The 14,802-nt window shown below is 27.6% G+C and overlaps 1 protein-coding gene across 1 annotated transcript in view; it reads left to right on the top strand.

Annotated features, from left to right (window-relative positions):
* Positions 1-2,721: 2,721 nt before the first annotated feature.
* The window catches only part of LOC116771831 (uncharacterized), a 35,218-nt gene continuing 23,137 nt past the window's right edge, over positions 2,722-14,802 (top strand). The window contains 1 exon segment of the mRNA XM_032663811.2: positions 2,722-2,924. The gene's annotated coding sequence lies outside the window, so the exon portion shown is untranslated.

Below are 14,802 nucleotides of genomic sequence, written 5' to 3'. Positions count from 1 at the left end.
AAACCATTGTGTAAAACTCAAGGCCAATTTTCTGTTTCCTAACTTCATCAAAACCTATGCAGGTTTTCAGATAAGATCATGAAAGTACATTACATTAAACTGAGTAATGTCACTGTTGACAACAGAGAAAAAAAATTTAGTGTTTATTTTTTATTTTTTGCATGAAATATCAAAATAATTGATAATAGAATTTTAAAATACATATGTAAATATATATATATATATATATATATATATATATATATATATATACCAATTAACTAATTATAATACAAGATTAACATTATAACTACTGCGAGTTTTTGAGGGCCCATTCTCAGCGTTTTGTAGTTAGAAAATCATTTGTCTTTTTTTTTTCATATTTACGTGAATTTAGAAGCTCAACTGAGAATAAAATATGTGCATTTCTTTAATAAAACACTACAAAATTTTACATCAAATCACGATGCATAATTATAGTATTCCTATTTTTTATTCACTACCTAACTTGCGTTCCTAGTATACAATACGGTTTTATAGTTTGGGACCACTTGTAAAAGTCGTTATTATTAATAAACTATTTCAAAAGTATAAATATAAAGAAGTATTTAAAATACGTTGGCACCAACTAGCTGGATAGACACATTACAACACCAGAAATGCGACTAAAAATGAACAAATGCCAATCTAAACCAATCTTTATAGTATAAAGACGATTGGGAGATATTAAGTTATTCGGTCGTGTCGCTCCTTGTAAACCACTATGAAGGACGGAACCCAACGTTTCGAATTGATGCGAGACTGAAGACCTTTTTTTCTGACACATAAACCCAAATCAGAAGTATTAGGTTTAAAACAATGAATTTTTGTTGGACGTAGGGCTCAGAAAAGGACGATGATAAATTGAATGATGTTGTGCCAAAAACCAAGCATAGTGGTGGTTTCATTGTGTCTAGGGTTTCTTCACCAGTTCACGGAACCAGAGAGTTCATACGATTCAAAGAGATTATGAAAAAGTAAAAAAAATTGTACAGGAAATCTTAAGAATCTTATACAAAATAACGTTGTCCTCTGAAAGTTCGGATTTCAGCTCAATGGACATTTTGTGGTCAGTCTACCTAATGGAAATGTTTGCAGTTGTTGCCCTTCCATGAAAGGAGATTTGTTAAAGGCTTTACAGGAATGTTGCAAGAATATCTTACAATTTTTTAGCTTATATGTCGAGACTAAAAGAACAAAAAGTGCAAGATTTTGATTAAAAATCATTCCTAATAAAAAAGTTTGATATTTATTTTTTATATCTTCTTAAGGTATTTATAGATTTAAATTAATGATTATACCTCTTACCGTGTATTTTGAGTTTTATTTCTTTCCTATTTCGGTGTAAGTACTCTCAAACTTTTGGCCGGCAGTGTATACCTTAGTGGTGGGATGTTTGTACACATGAATGTTGGAATTAATCACAACAACGCTTTGAGTTTCAGAATATCGTTTTCACCTTAATATTTTGACCTGCTACTTCAGTTGAATAAACTAACCTTATGACTCGTTAATGTAAAAGCATCCGTACAGTATTGGGGTTCATGTAAAGTTGACCCGAAATCATAACGATCCAATCACTAATTAGTGTTTTTTTTAACATTATGTTTTATGACAAGTTTTTACAGCGGATGTTAAGCTGAACTGAGTCACAACTGTAGATATTTACTTAGACATCATTAATTAGAAAATAATTGTTGTTTTTTTCTTTTTATGTCCTTTTAAAAATGTTTTTAATGGGTCCAAATAAAATTTGAAAATATAAATTCAATTTATACATTGTATATTAAATCAATCCATTACTTGGGAGAGCATAAAACTAACTAGTCTTCGATTTTAATCTTCAACCGTATAAAATATAGAGCGAAGTTATTATGTCGTGAATTCTCTTCTTATTTCTTCCGATATTTTATTGCTTTTTTTTACGAAGGAATATACAAAAAATAAATAGGTCGCTGTTTTCTCGATACCCGAATTTTAGATTTAGAAAGATCACATGAATTTTAACTTCAAAGTGTACTTCTACGTAATTTGACATAAATCAGGTAACGAAAACCACTTTTAAGTGATTTAATATTGCGAGATAAACTCCGAACATACGAACAAGCATTACCTACTTATAATGTTTAAAAGCTTATATAGAAATTGCTAGAATAGTTAACAATGGAAAAGGTATTATGAAAAATAATTCAACATTTTTTTTTTCGTATATAGTAAAAACGAAAGTTAAAATAAACAGGCTTCAATAGTTTAGATTATTCATTTTCAAAATTATTGCACGTCATCCTCTGTCAAGGTGTTTTTTGACAAAATATATTCGCCATCACAATAGAATATAGATAAAACTTAACATTATGGTATCAAAAAAGGAGAGTCGTTTATCAAGTCGGAAGTGTAAAATATACGGGAATAAAAGAATAAGAATGTGATGTTTTTTTTTATAATAGTAATAACATGTAAAATATTTTCCCTGTATACATAATTTTGACTAAATGAATCTATTTCAAAAACATCTGATATTATTAATATTGGTTGGATCTATTTTACCACAAAATCTTTAACCAACGATGTCAATAACCAAATTGTATTAAATTGTAAATAAAATGCCGTCACCGTTATCACGACCGCAACAATTGAAGATTCCAGTAAACTATAACTTTCGTAAAATACCATAATATTAATATGTAACGCTAAAACAGTTCACACTTGAAGGCGCGCATGCGCAGAGCGTTTCAAACGGCGCATGCGCATCGCAACCAGCGCACGTTGAGAAATTCGCGATATTGCAATAACAGATTTTTTTTTTGTTTTGTTTCTTTTTGTCAAATTAATTGTTATGGATATTAAAGTGCTAGTGAAATATATACGTTACTATTTTTATATGGAATTTTATAAATTTTATCCGGGTAAGTTTATTTTTGTTAAGATTTTTCATCAAAACACATTAAGATTTTTCATCAAAACATATTGAGGGCTCCTCATGAATAATACATATGGAAATATTAACCGGTCATTCAATCCATCTTTTCAAGTCGCGTGTATCATTATACTCGATTAGCGTATAATTTGAAAGAGACGTGTTTGTAAATTTGACGGTAAGGCACGATTAACGCGTTAATCAGCAGTCAGCACTGCTACTATATATAAGTAATATTTTTTTTTCTACTATGAATAATAGTCTTGAAATGGAAAGGCAAAATCGTTTAAAAAAATGTTATGAATAATAGTGTCCTAAATAAAGTAGACTTTGTCTATGGTTTCTGTAAATTTTTTTTTGAATTTATTAAATTTATTTTTATTTTATTAGGAATACGATATTAAAACAGAATTGAAAAAAGTTTTAACCCACCTTTCTTTCAGTTAAATATACCTAAATGATAATCATTTATTTATTTTACTAAAATATTTTTAAATCAAAGGAAACATTCAGTGTTATTAAAGAAACACATAAGTTTGTTGTTTTTGTAACGTTGAACTGTTAATTACGTCTGGTTATTGCCTAACTAAGAAGTTACAGGAGAAACCGTTCAATTGATTAATTTGAAATTGTGTACATAAGCGGTTCCAACTATTATAATTACAGGAATCTATTAAGGAAAAACAATTTTTAATTTTGTTCTACCTAAAGTAAAAATGTAAAATATCTTTTATATTATATGAGGTATTTATATTTTTAAGATAACTTTATTTTAATAGTCTTTGATAGTAAGATACTGTTTTACCCTTAGTAGTGGCCTTTATCGTCACTGATAGCATGCCTTCGTTAGTGACAATTTATGAATGATAAATGTTGAGAAGCAAATTCGTGGAGAGAGTGCTAGTGATGACATTGATAGATTTTCCCGTGACGAATAGGTTAAAGGTTGTAAACCATGGATAGCTCTCTTGTAGAAAATCGCTTTGATATAAAATGAGACGTGCTATCAACTCAATTAAAACAAGAAATTTTTAATAACTATTATTCTTGATCGGTCTATCACGGAATTCAAGTTAGAAAGTTGAAAAGTCGTGACGATCCGACTGTTTACATATTTAAATGAGACCGGTCTGAAGGCTTTAATTAGGAAAGATTCTCAGTTTTTAAATTCATTTGTAAAGGGTTTAAACGAGATGTGATAAGTAATATAATAGACAAAAAATTTATGATAAGGTAAATTATGTACCTACGTATTGTTATTTTATGTAATAAAAATATTTTTGATGTATGTTATAAAAACAAGGGTCGCTGTGAATGCCACCGACTAACACGAGAATTTTTTTTATTTCATAAGTCATTTCTATGTAAGCTCCTTTGAGTTTATAAGTATTACACAATAAATAGAGTAAAAAATTATGATATATTAACTGTGCAGGACATTGATTAATGACAATTCTTTATAATCTATGTAAATAGTATTAATGTGTAAAGCGTAAGTTATTGAAATATTCAAATATTTTAACGAAATAAGTTGTTTTTCGAGATTTGCTAACGGTAATGTCTGATTTATCAGACGTCTGCGAGTTTTTAATTACAATAATTAAATATCTGTTAAGAGTTATTCGATATGTTTCTGTTACTTACGGTATACTTTTAAAAATCAAACGATCGCATAGATTTGAAATGATAAAATCTTATATATTTAAAGGATAGAATTTAAGGAGGAATAGTTAAAGTTCAAATAAATGAAAATGGGAAATTGTACGAAACTAAGTAAGTAGGTTTTATTGTATTTTTGTTTAGATGTATGTTGTAGGTTCTGAAAATTTTAAACTTAGATTTTTATATTTTTTACGTATAAGGCAACGGTAGAATGTTTTGTTACTTACATATATATTATGCGATGGGTTATATCTAAACAAAAAATACAATATAGTATAGGATATAATATTAGTAAATATATATGAGTGACATTTTTTATGTCAAGTGGTTAGTAGATGTATGTCCCAACTGCAAGTGGCATATAATGTAGTTCTTATTTAGACATTTTTTATTATTTAATCATATTAGCCCATAAATGTTGCTGTAAATATAAATCAAAATTTTATTATCATAATCAATCTTTTTAACAAATATTTTTTATTAACTCAGTTCAGTGGTCAGCTACCGTAAAATAAGGAAAATTTACCGGTAGTTTTGTAACTGGCAATATGTAATTCATTGTATATAATTGCCCCATCGCTATGTGCAGTAAATCGGCAATTACGTCCTGCATTCATTTATATATAGATCTGTGCTTGACATTGGCACTATAGATAATGTAAGATTAGAAAGTATTTTTGTTTTCCAAATATGTTTTACGTCCAATATACTTTGTTATATGCATAAAATTTATTTCACATGACCCTGTTCTGATTCATCTATATCTGTTGATGTATTCTTTCGAATATATAATTCGCAAATACATAAACAAAATAGCTCTTGTTTTTCGCACAGTGATTACTCATTAAAATGGTTGCCCACTCACGTTTTATATGTCAGATAGACGTTTGTAATATTTCAACAAATTGATATCTCGTTTAAGCACATGCTACTTTTTATTTTTTTGTATTTGACAGTCGTTCAGCCTTTCTAAATAAAGATTATAACATGTATAATAATATATCTTATTGAAATTGAAATAAAACAAACCCTTGTTGTTGCTACACTAAAATATTATGTAAACGTGGCTCTTATAAATTTCATTACTTAATAAAAGTCTCACTACAAGCCGATCAGCTGTTACAATAATAAACCTCTTAAAACAGAAGTAAAACAAAAACTTAAAGTATATAATTATATATGAACATTACTTCCTCTTTATCTTAATTAAAAGAAATGTCATCAATTCAACTATTTTATTTATGGTTTTCGTCCGTGCCAAATGTACATTATTTTCCGTCAATATCACTAAATACTGAATAAAAACTAAAATAATAGTCTGATATATTATATAGATTACAATCAATGTTTCACACTGACAGCTGACAGTTAGCCAACGACGGTACGAAATTTAATTTATATGAATAGATTTAACATATACAACTTAATATGATAAAATATAATCACTTCCTACTTTCTGTTACTTACTATTCATAATACTTATTAATGTAGAAGCAAAAATGATTTAAACGTAATTTTATTTACATATTTATAGTATACGGACATGGGGTATACGTAATATGTTTTTTTTTAATTATTAATCTATGATAATTTTTATATTGACGTAATTTTTGAATTTCGTTTAGAAATTGTATTAGATAAACCGTAATTGCTATCGCTTTGCTTATTAACCCATCCAAAATAAAAGGGACTATATGTTTTTTCTTTAATTTCACATGTTCTTTGTTTAAAACCTATTTTATATTTTTTTATTGAATTAGTTTAAGTTTAGAGAACTCACATTCTGATTTCAATTTAGGGTTTAGGTGCATTTTAAATCTTAACTTCGATTTCTTTTGCGGTAAAAATTTTCACGGGAAGACAAAAATATTGTGTTTTGTCCATTTGGTCAAATAATTTTTTAAAAGATTATGAAGAAATATGAAAAAAGTTACTTATAGAAGATGTAATTTGTATGTAAAGGTTTTTCTTTCAATTTTCACTTTAACCAAACTGAGACATCGTTTTTTTTTATTTTCAATACTGTATTACATTTATTAAGATGGAAGTCGGTTCCGTTATGTTCATTAGAATGTAACTAAAGATATCGATTTGTTATAGTAAGTAAGTAAAAATTTTCGCTAAAGTGTGAACTAAACGCTAGTAAAATAGTTTAAATCCATTTTCAATTCATATAAAGGAATTTCCTTAAATTTGAAATGTATATTATCCCTAGTCCTGGCTGTATATAATTAATGTATTAGTAAAAAAAAAAAAGAACTTTCTAGCAGAAATGGATGAAGCTTATCGCTTGCAATTTTATCCATTATTGCAACAAGGCATAGTAAAAAAATCTCCATTACGAGATCCTCTCAATTAATTGTCACTGTCATTAAAATATGTATGCAAAAAAAGGAGAAGGTATCAATATAATTGGTTTTGAAAAGCAAATAAGACACATAGTTTTATAGTTATTATTCAAGAAATCAACACTCATGGAATATAAACATGCAACAAATACATCAATCACATATTTGTATTGAAGAAAGAATGAATCAAGAGTGACAATGTATATTGACATATCTCGCTTTCATACGTAGGTAAAAACGTAATGTTTGTATAAATACTCAGTATTTTTATTTACAGTTTGCGTTGCCTGGAATTTGGTTTACAAACAAACATAATTATAATTTTTCATTGTTTTTTTTAAGTAGAATGTTATTTTGTCTTTCTTAAATCTCCGTTAGTCCGTAAGTCAGTTTTTCAATAATCTATAATAAAATATTTCGTGCTATTCGATGTAATATAATCTGTGGGCCGCGATATTCGGTAAATAACCGTCATCGGACCGGGCTCGTTGTTTATCAGAGCGTCGTCTAATGCCGGAGACATCGTGGTTTGATAAATTGATCATACTTTCTAAGGAACTTTGTACAATCCGCTATATTTATTGTGATAAAAGTCAGTGGTTTGAGCTATTTGTTTGGCCCTTATGGCTCGTAATAATACAAAGAGAAACAGAAGAGAATATTAAAGGGATAATTTTGTCTTCGGAGTTCTTGTATTCATTGTTTTGAATTATGTAGTTGAATTAGTTTAATGAAATTCTGAGATATGTACTATATAAATATCAAAATAGAATTCTTTAACTTAAGTATAAAAAATATACAACCTTATTTATCCTTGCAATGTAAGTTTTGAAGATGTTTTACTTGTGCCAATTAATGTGATGTTAAATATACTTAGATGAATATATATAGGAGCAAACATTTTTATAGAAAAAACTTGTTTTTATGTATTTGCTACTATTGTTACGTATTTGATACTTATTTAGTTTCAATACAAACTTGATTTTGTATCAATTATGATTCACTGTTATTGGTAATGAGTGTTTCTGTTAGCCCTGGAGACTAGGCGTCTGCTGAGACCCACATAAGGTAAAAATAACGTCACAATAATATAAAACATAATCAGTAATTAGTGCACTTAAATTCTAAAACCGAAAATTATTTAAAAGCAAAGTTTCAAACATTGAATATATGTTATATTAACAGTTCTATTATGTTTTCGTCAATAAACACACTAACCCAAATATGACATTACAACCATTAACTAAACAAAAGATTGTTTGTTATGGTTAGACACGCGATACGTCAAAGCAATTGAGTTTTAATTAATTTACAACATCCGTCGTTCATTGCGGACGAGTTTTGAAATTTTGTTTACAAATAATTGATGTTAAATTGTGCTTATATTTGGCGGATGTGTAAGTTATAATGAGGTTTGATGTCTTAAAAACCCACCAGCGGTTCAACTACTGGCAACACCTTGTATACTAATGTCAGAATACAACCACCCTTAACAAGAGTATTTAAAATTCCAACAGTTACGTAACAAGTCCCTCCGCGAGGAAAAAGTGATACTACGTAATGTTGAAATGAACATAGGTAGGGATAGAAACAATTTTTTTGTGAACTCATATTGTATCTTTAAGACAAACTTTATAAATATTGCTTTCATTTCAATATTTCGCCCTATAGTACCGTCAGGGCGCAGTGTACTACGACAAAGAAAGTTTTATTTTGTTATAAATCCCTTATACACACAATCGAAACATTATAAATCAGAAACAGAAAGTTTCATATAAAATATATTATATTATGAGTGTGATTACTTCACTATTAAATCAATCAAAGCGTATCAATAGAGCGTCTTTTAATGTTTACTGCAATTCTTACGGCAAATTAACTTCACATTAGATGACTAGTTTTACTAAGGCATTCGCTCCCAAAGCTGTTTCATTCACGGGTCAAAATTCTTATAACAACTAACTGTACCAAGCTCATATAAGTATTTTTTAAATTAATTATGAACTTATTGTTTCGAGGAATACGAAACAACTTGGCAAATTATTATGTACTATATAAGTATGGAATATATATACACATATGCTTCGTTGCATTTTTGCAATTTTAACTGTATTTTTTGTCACGACCATTACCTACTTATTTATTAGGATCGATTTTTAAGTAATAATTATACTGACTTATATAATGTCCACTTTAATTTCCATAAACATAACAAGAACGACTTGATTATTTGTTTTCCCATTTAAGTTTTCAACTTGATTGGATTGTAATGTATGGAAATGTTTTAAAGCATTAGAAAATACATTAAAATTATATCAAACGTATTAAAGGAAATGAAATATATACATTATCTAATAATGTGTTATATATATTAATGGCGACATGATTATTTTGTTTATATGAGATACGTTTAGATTTTATTATGTACACTACAATTAAATTATATAAATATTTACTAAGGCTATTTTAAATTTTGATGTAACCTTCTTCATACATATAAAAAATCGTCAATAGTTTTGTTACGAATCAAACCTTTATCTGTTTTTATAAATTTATTCTCATGGATATGAAAGTCACTTCGATGAAAAATTGGTTATAACGAATGAAAAATTAATTAACTAATATATAAACCGACATATTTTAAACCGGTTCGTATAAAAGTTGGAACAGCTGTATCGAGAACTTTATCTCTAAAAATGGGTTTCATCGATGAGAAATACCGCGTTTAAATTAATAGATGTCATAGTATAATTTATAACTCAAGTAATTGTATAAAACAGATCTATATACAAAATTACAAAATTTTAAGCTTTTAGGTGTGGATAGGTAGAGAAGAGCTTGGACGGTGGGGGTGAGCGTTTAACGTTTATTGGGCCCTTAAACCCTTAAACCTACACCTGTGTCGTAAGTCCCAGGAACTGTTTACGTTACCCAAATTTTAATTAATAACTTGTTCCTATGTTCCGTATGAGCTTAATTTAAAAATTGCCCACGAAATTGCTTTTACGTAAACCAATCAAATAGCTTTTAAAAAGAAAGTTAATCCGATACAACTAAACACTAGTTTACCTATTTGCAAAAAAACAACCATCTCTCATACAAATTGGAAATTTTCACGAAAGCGGATGTCTTGCTTGTGTATAGGTAAATAAAATTCTTAATCTCTCGCATATCCAATAAATAAATTATATACAAAATGTAAATTTATATGCATATTAATGCATAGGGATTCCCAGACAAACGTTTGACAATTTCCTTGTCCCAGAAGCACTTAAGTTTATTTATGTTTAGAATTCCATTTATGACCAATTTAAAGCTTTTTGTTTATAATTTTCGTAGGAAGAGCTTTTGTGAACTTCTAAAACGATGAAAATTAATTCCATACGGATAGACGAAATTTTATTTATGTAAATATATATTAAATTTATAAGTAAATATATATTCAACATAAAATATATCGAATTGAAAAATCTCACCCAAGTAGGACTCATTTAGAAATTTCGAAGACACGAATATTTTTTTTATTTAATGTAGGGTATGTTTTTACTTTATTCTGATTTTAATAAAGCTCTGATTAAACTTTTTCTCTGCTGGCTACACTGTATTCGCATTTTTTATTCTTAATTTAAATACGTAGCCCCTGTTTACTGCGACATCCGCATTACTATTCATGAAGATGCGTTGCATGGTTTTAACATTAAAATAAAAAATACAACGCTTCACTCATTACAACTTAAAATATTGATTATTAATGTAAAAAAATATATAATTCATGCTTCCATCATCGCGCATTTTTAATGTAATTTTTAATTATTATTTTGTAACGAACTTAAAATAGTTTCTATTTAATAATAAAAATGTTTTAAATATTAAATAGATCATACTTAAAGTGTCATATCATATTTTTAGTTCTATATACTATAAATTTGTCAATACACACAGACATACAAACGTATTGAATACTTCGGAATTATACGGTAAAAGTCATTATTATAGTCCAATGCAAACAAGGGTCCATTTCCCAGAAGGAACATGTTTTCTCATGGTTATGGCGTTGTTGCTGTTTTGATAACTCGATTCTGTTCATTAATGTAATATGAAACTCCTTATCAATTCTTAAGCCGGATAATATTTTATCAATAACAGAAACCCAATGAAATATATGAATATAATACAAGGAGTTATAATAAATAAGCTTACGTCTGAAACGTATTATAGAACGAGACAAAGCATTTACTTTTAAATTTGTAATTTATACACTGTAACTTAATTATCATGTATTAACCTACATTTAATTTAACAGCTTAACTTTATAGACTTATCGGAATACTACCCTGGAGACTAGTAAACATCAGGTGACTGCTAGGCGTATTTAATACTTATATATATCCTTAGTAAAATATTTGTTGATTCATGTAGTTTTGCCTGTGATCTATTACGAGTATGCCTGAAATAAATGTGTTATAGAAATGAAGCTTTCTTATTAAAAAGTCTCTTATAAACCCATTTAGCATAATACGCTGTAAAATATAACAGAATAAAAATATATAGTTGGTAAAAAATACATTAGTACTAATATAGACTACATTCAGCCAATCTCCTAGATTTTTAATCTGTATTAAAATTATATTAACATCATATTACATTCGATTTTTTTAAATAGAGAATTTTATTTAAAATTTAATTCCTACTTAGATGTAAATAATAGTTTACAAGCTTTGAAAAGTAAGACGATGGTCGTTTATATTCGTGGTTTGTGATACTTATAAGAAACCTGTAATATCTATTAATGGTTGGAAGAAAACAATTTGTGTCAATAACGAGTGGAATAAAGTATTTGTGATCGGATATTCTAATAAATTGACAGAATTATGGTCTTGTAAATTATTATTATTTTTTAATTCTTTAATTCTTTATCTTTAGAATTTATTTTTATATTTATATGTGCTATCAACCTAAGCGTCTTACGGTGTATAAATTCGTAATAGATTTAAGGCTTTTATTCTTTGATATCTTCGTAAACGTTCGGTATATATATATGAAAATGTTATACATACTAAGTTCCTATCGTAGCTACCTTTTTAAGACCTTTGGATGGAACGATGAAATTAATCATATATTACTCATATTAGTCATTTCGTTATAAAACAATTTCTTAAAAATACCTAAAATTAAAAAAAAGCATTCATCCTTATTTGTATTAATATTATAGTCTCTTGAACAATTCACTAACATTAAATTAAAACTTTTACAATATATTTTGTAATTATAATCGGTGACAAACAATTTTTTTTTAATTGATTGCTTTTATCACATAATTGAGTTTAGAATTGATGATGAATTAATTAGCAAACATTACATTTAAACGCAGTAGCGTATATAAAATTCAGTTTCAGCAGATTGTCTTATGTAAACGTATTCGATAATAAATTGTATAACTACCGGTAAGGTTGAATTATCATCGTATATTATAACTGTCTGTATAGATCATTTTATATTACGGCAACATTACTGGCATATAATTACGGACTCGCGTCTTGTTTTTATGCGTTTATTTAAGCATGGCAACATTGTGACAATAAAATATTTATTTAAAATATAAAAAATATATATGGTAACATGGTTTAACTAAAAAGTCTTTTATTAATTGGACAATTTTATAATGCATCGTAAATTTATTTATTATTAATAGTATAAATCTATATATGCGACAAAGTCTAGAATGTATAACTGTTAGGGGTCATTAGCATATCAACTGTTACCATTTTTGGTTTTAGTTTTTACGAATATAAAAAGAAATGCCATTTAAAGAGTAATAAAATTGTATCCAATTTATAATTTATTACCTTACATTTATACAACAAGAACTTCCTATAAAAAACCAATATATGATAAAGCTTATCTTTATGATAAAAAAATAATAATAATAATAATTTAGCGAGACAATAATTGTTACCTAAAATTGTTCAGTAAAAGTTAATTAAAAGATTTTTAAACGTCACAAAATGCCGTTACGTTATTATTTATTAATATTTAAGTTATAAGTTTATTGGATGCTTACGTTATAGACTTTCGCTTATTTAAAATTCACTTATGCAAATATAATAATATAATTGAAGACGCTCGGTTTCTCATCATTAGTTTACGGTTTTTTTTTTTACCGTCAGAACCCTTTTAGTGAATTTATAAATATCTAATGTAGCGATTAATTATAGCCGTGTTGATCACAGTAAAATAAGCTGGGGCCAATTATACTTAAATGTTATGGAATCTTAAATTTCTTTTTCATTTATACGATATTTAATATGAAAATTTTACATATATTTTTATTTCTAAAAAATGGAAAGCTTAAGATATTGAAAAAATACTTTATATTAGGCTTTAATTATTGTTTGTTATGGCGATTAACACGACATTAATAATTATCCCCGATAAATCTCTTCATTTACATTTCAGTTCTAGTTCAATGTATAAATAAAATGTCCAACAATGATTAAACGTTAGCTTTTGCCCGCGAATTCGTGTCCTAGAATCGTAATTGGGTTTAGGAAATAACGAACGTGGGCTTTTAAAAATTTATGTTACTCTACAGCGCCATCTATCTACTGTTTCATATGACTTCATACATACAGCAGCTATGAAATGTTCCCGTGGGAAATATAGTGAATTTCGGGAAAAGTTAAGCCACTGTATTATTCTGATGTTAGTAATATATTTTTGTAGTTTCATTAAAATCTATTCAAAAGTTTTTGACTGAAAGAATCCCAAAAATTCGCACAAATGCATTCAACCTATTAATGCATTTAGTACATTTTGTATTAGACTAGTTCTCGTATAATGCATTTTTCTTGTCAATTCAATGTCTTATTATTGATCACATAATTTTTTTGTTCGTTAAATACAAAATGGTATGCAAGGAAACGTCGTGTGAGAAAAAGTCGTCCGGGAAGTTAACTCGATTGTATAATGATTCATTGTTGTAAAACATCGGACGTTGGGGGAATGTTTAGATATTCCCGCCATTTTATTCGCTGAATACATTCATGGACATATCATTTATTTCTTACTATAAAATATTCACATATATAATTATACTAGAAATGTTAAATTATGCATCATTTTCCATATTTATATAAAATTAAGTATGTATGAAACACATAATTCGATGCAGTGACTTTCTTTTTTTGACATTTGAATGCATATAATTCCAAAAAAAATTATTAAAACAAACGCAGGTTAAAATATCGTTTATTTGACATTGGCAGAATATACTGCACAGTGCACACGTTTCTGGACGGTGGAAAGCGACATATATGGAATCAACTTGAAAAGATTATGATATCTAGTAATTATGTGTTAAATATATTATTATTTAAATATTTTTGAGTTAATCTATAGTGAAACGAAGACAGTAATCCATCATATACCTGCTTACTCCAATAATTACGATATTAACTTATATTACCTCGAACTTTCTTAGGGTGTTAATACATTGACACACATTCCTGCTATATTTACTTTTTGCTGACATCTACCTTAATGACTTACAATATAATGTTCAAACTGTTATTTAACATGTATTTGTAAAGTTTGTAATTAGTTTTAATTTCAGCAAATATTAAAAGCATTAAGTATTTAAATTTAAAGATTTTCATGTTTATCTGTCATGTATTCCCGAAGACTTTCTTATCGAAAACCTCGATGTTTTTACGTTGACTCTGCTAACTCTTACTGGCCATAGTGAACATAGAATTGTATGACAGATGTCATAGCTTGTTTAATCATAAAAAACATAATATCTTATACTGAAATAAACGCATTTATTCCATTCGAAAAACTCCCTCGTGTTTTCTCCGC

The sequence above is a fragment of the Danaus plexippus genome (genome assembly GCF_018135715.1).
Source record: "Danaus plexippus chromosome 16 unlocalized genomic scaffold, MEX_DaPlex mxdp_23, whole genome shotgun sequence".
Taxonomy (NCBI): domain Eukaryota; kingdom Metazoa; phylum Arthropoda; class Insecta; order Lepidoptera; family Nymphalidae; genus Danaus; species Danaus plexippus.
The sequence above is the reverse complement of the archived record's forward strand: the minus strand, read 5'-3'. Positions and strand labels throughout refer to the sequence as shown.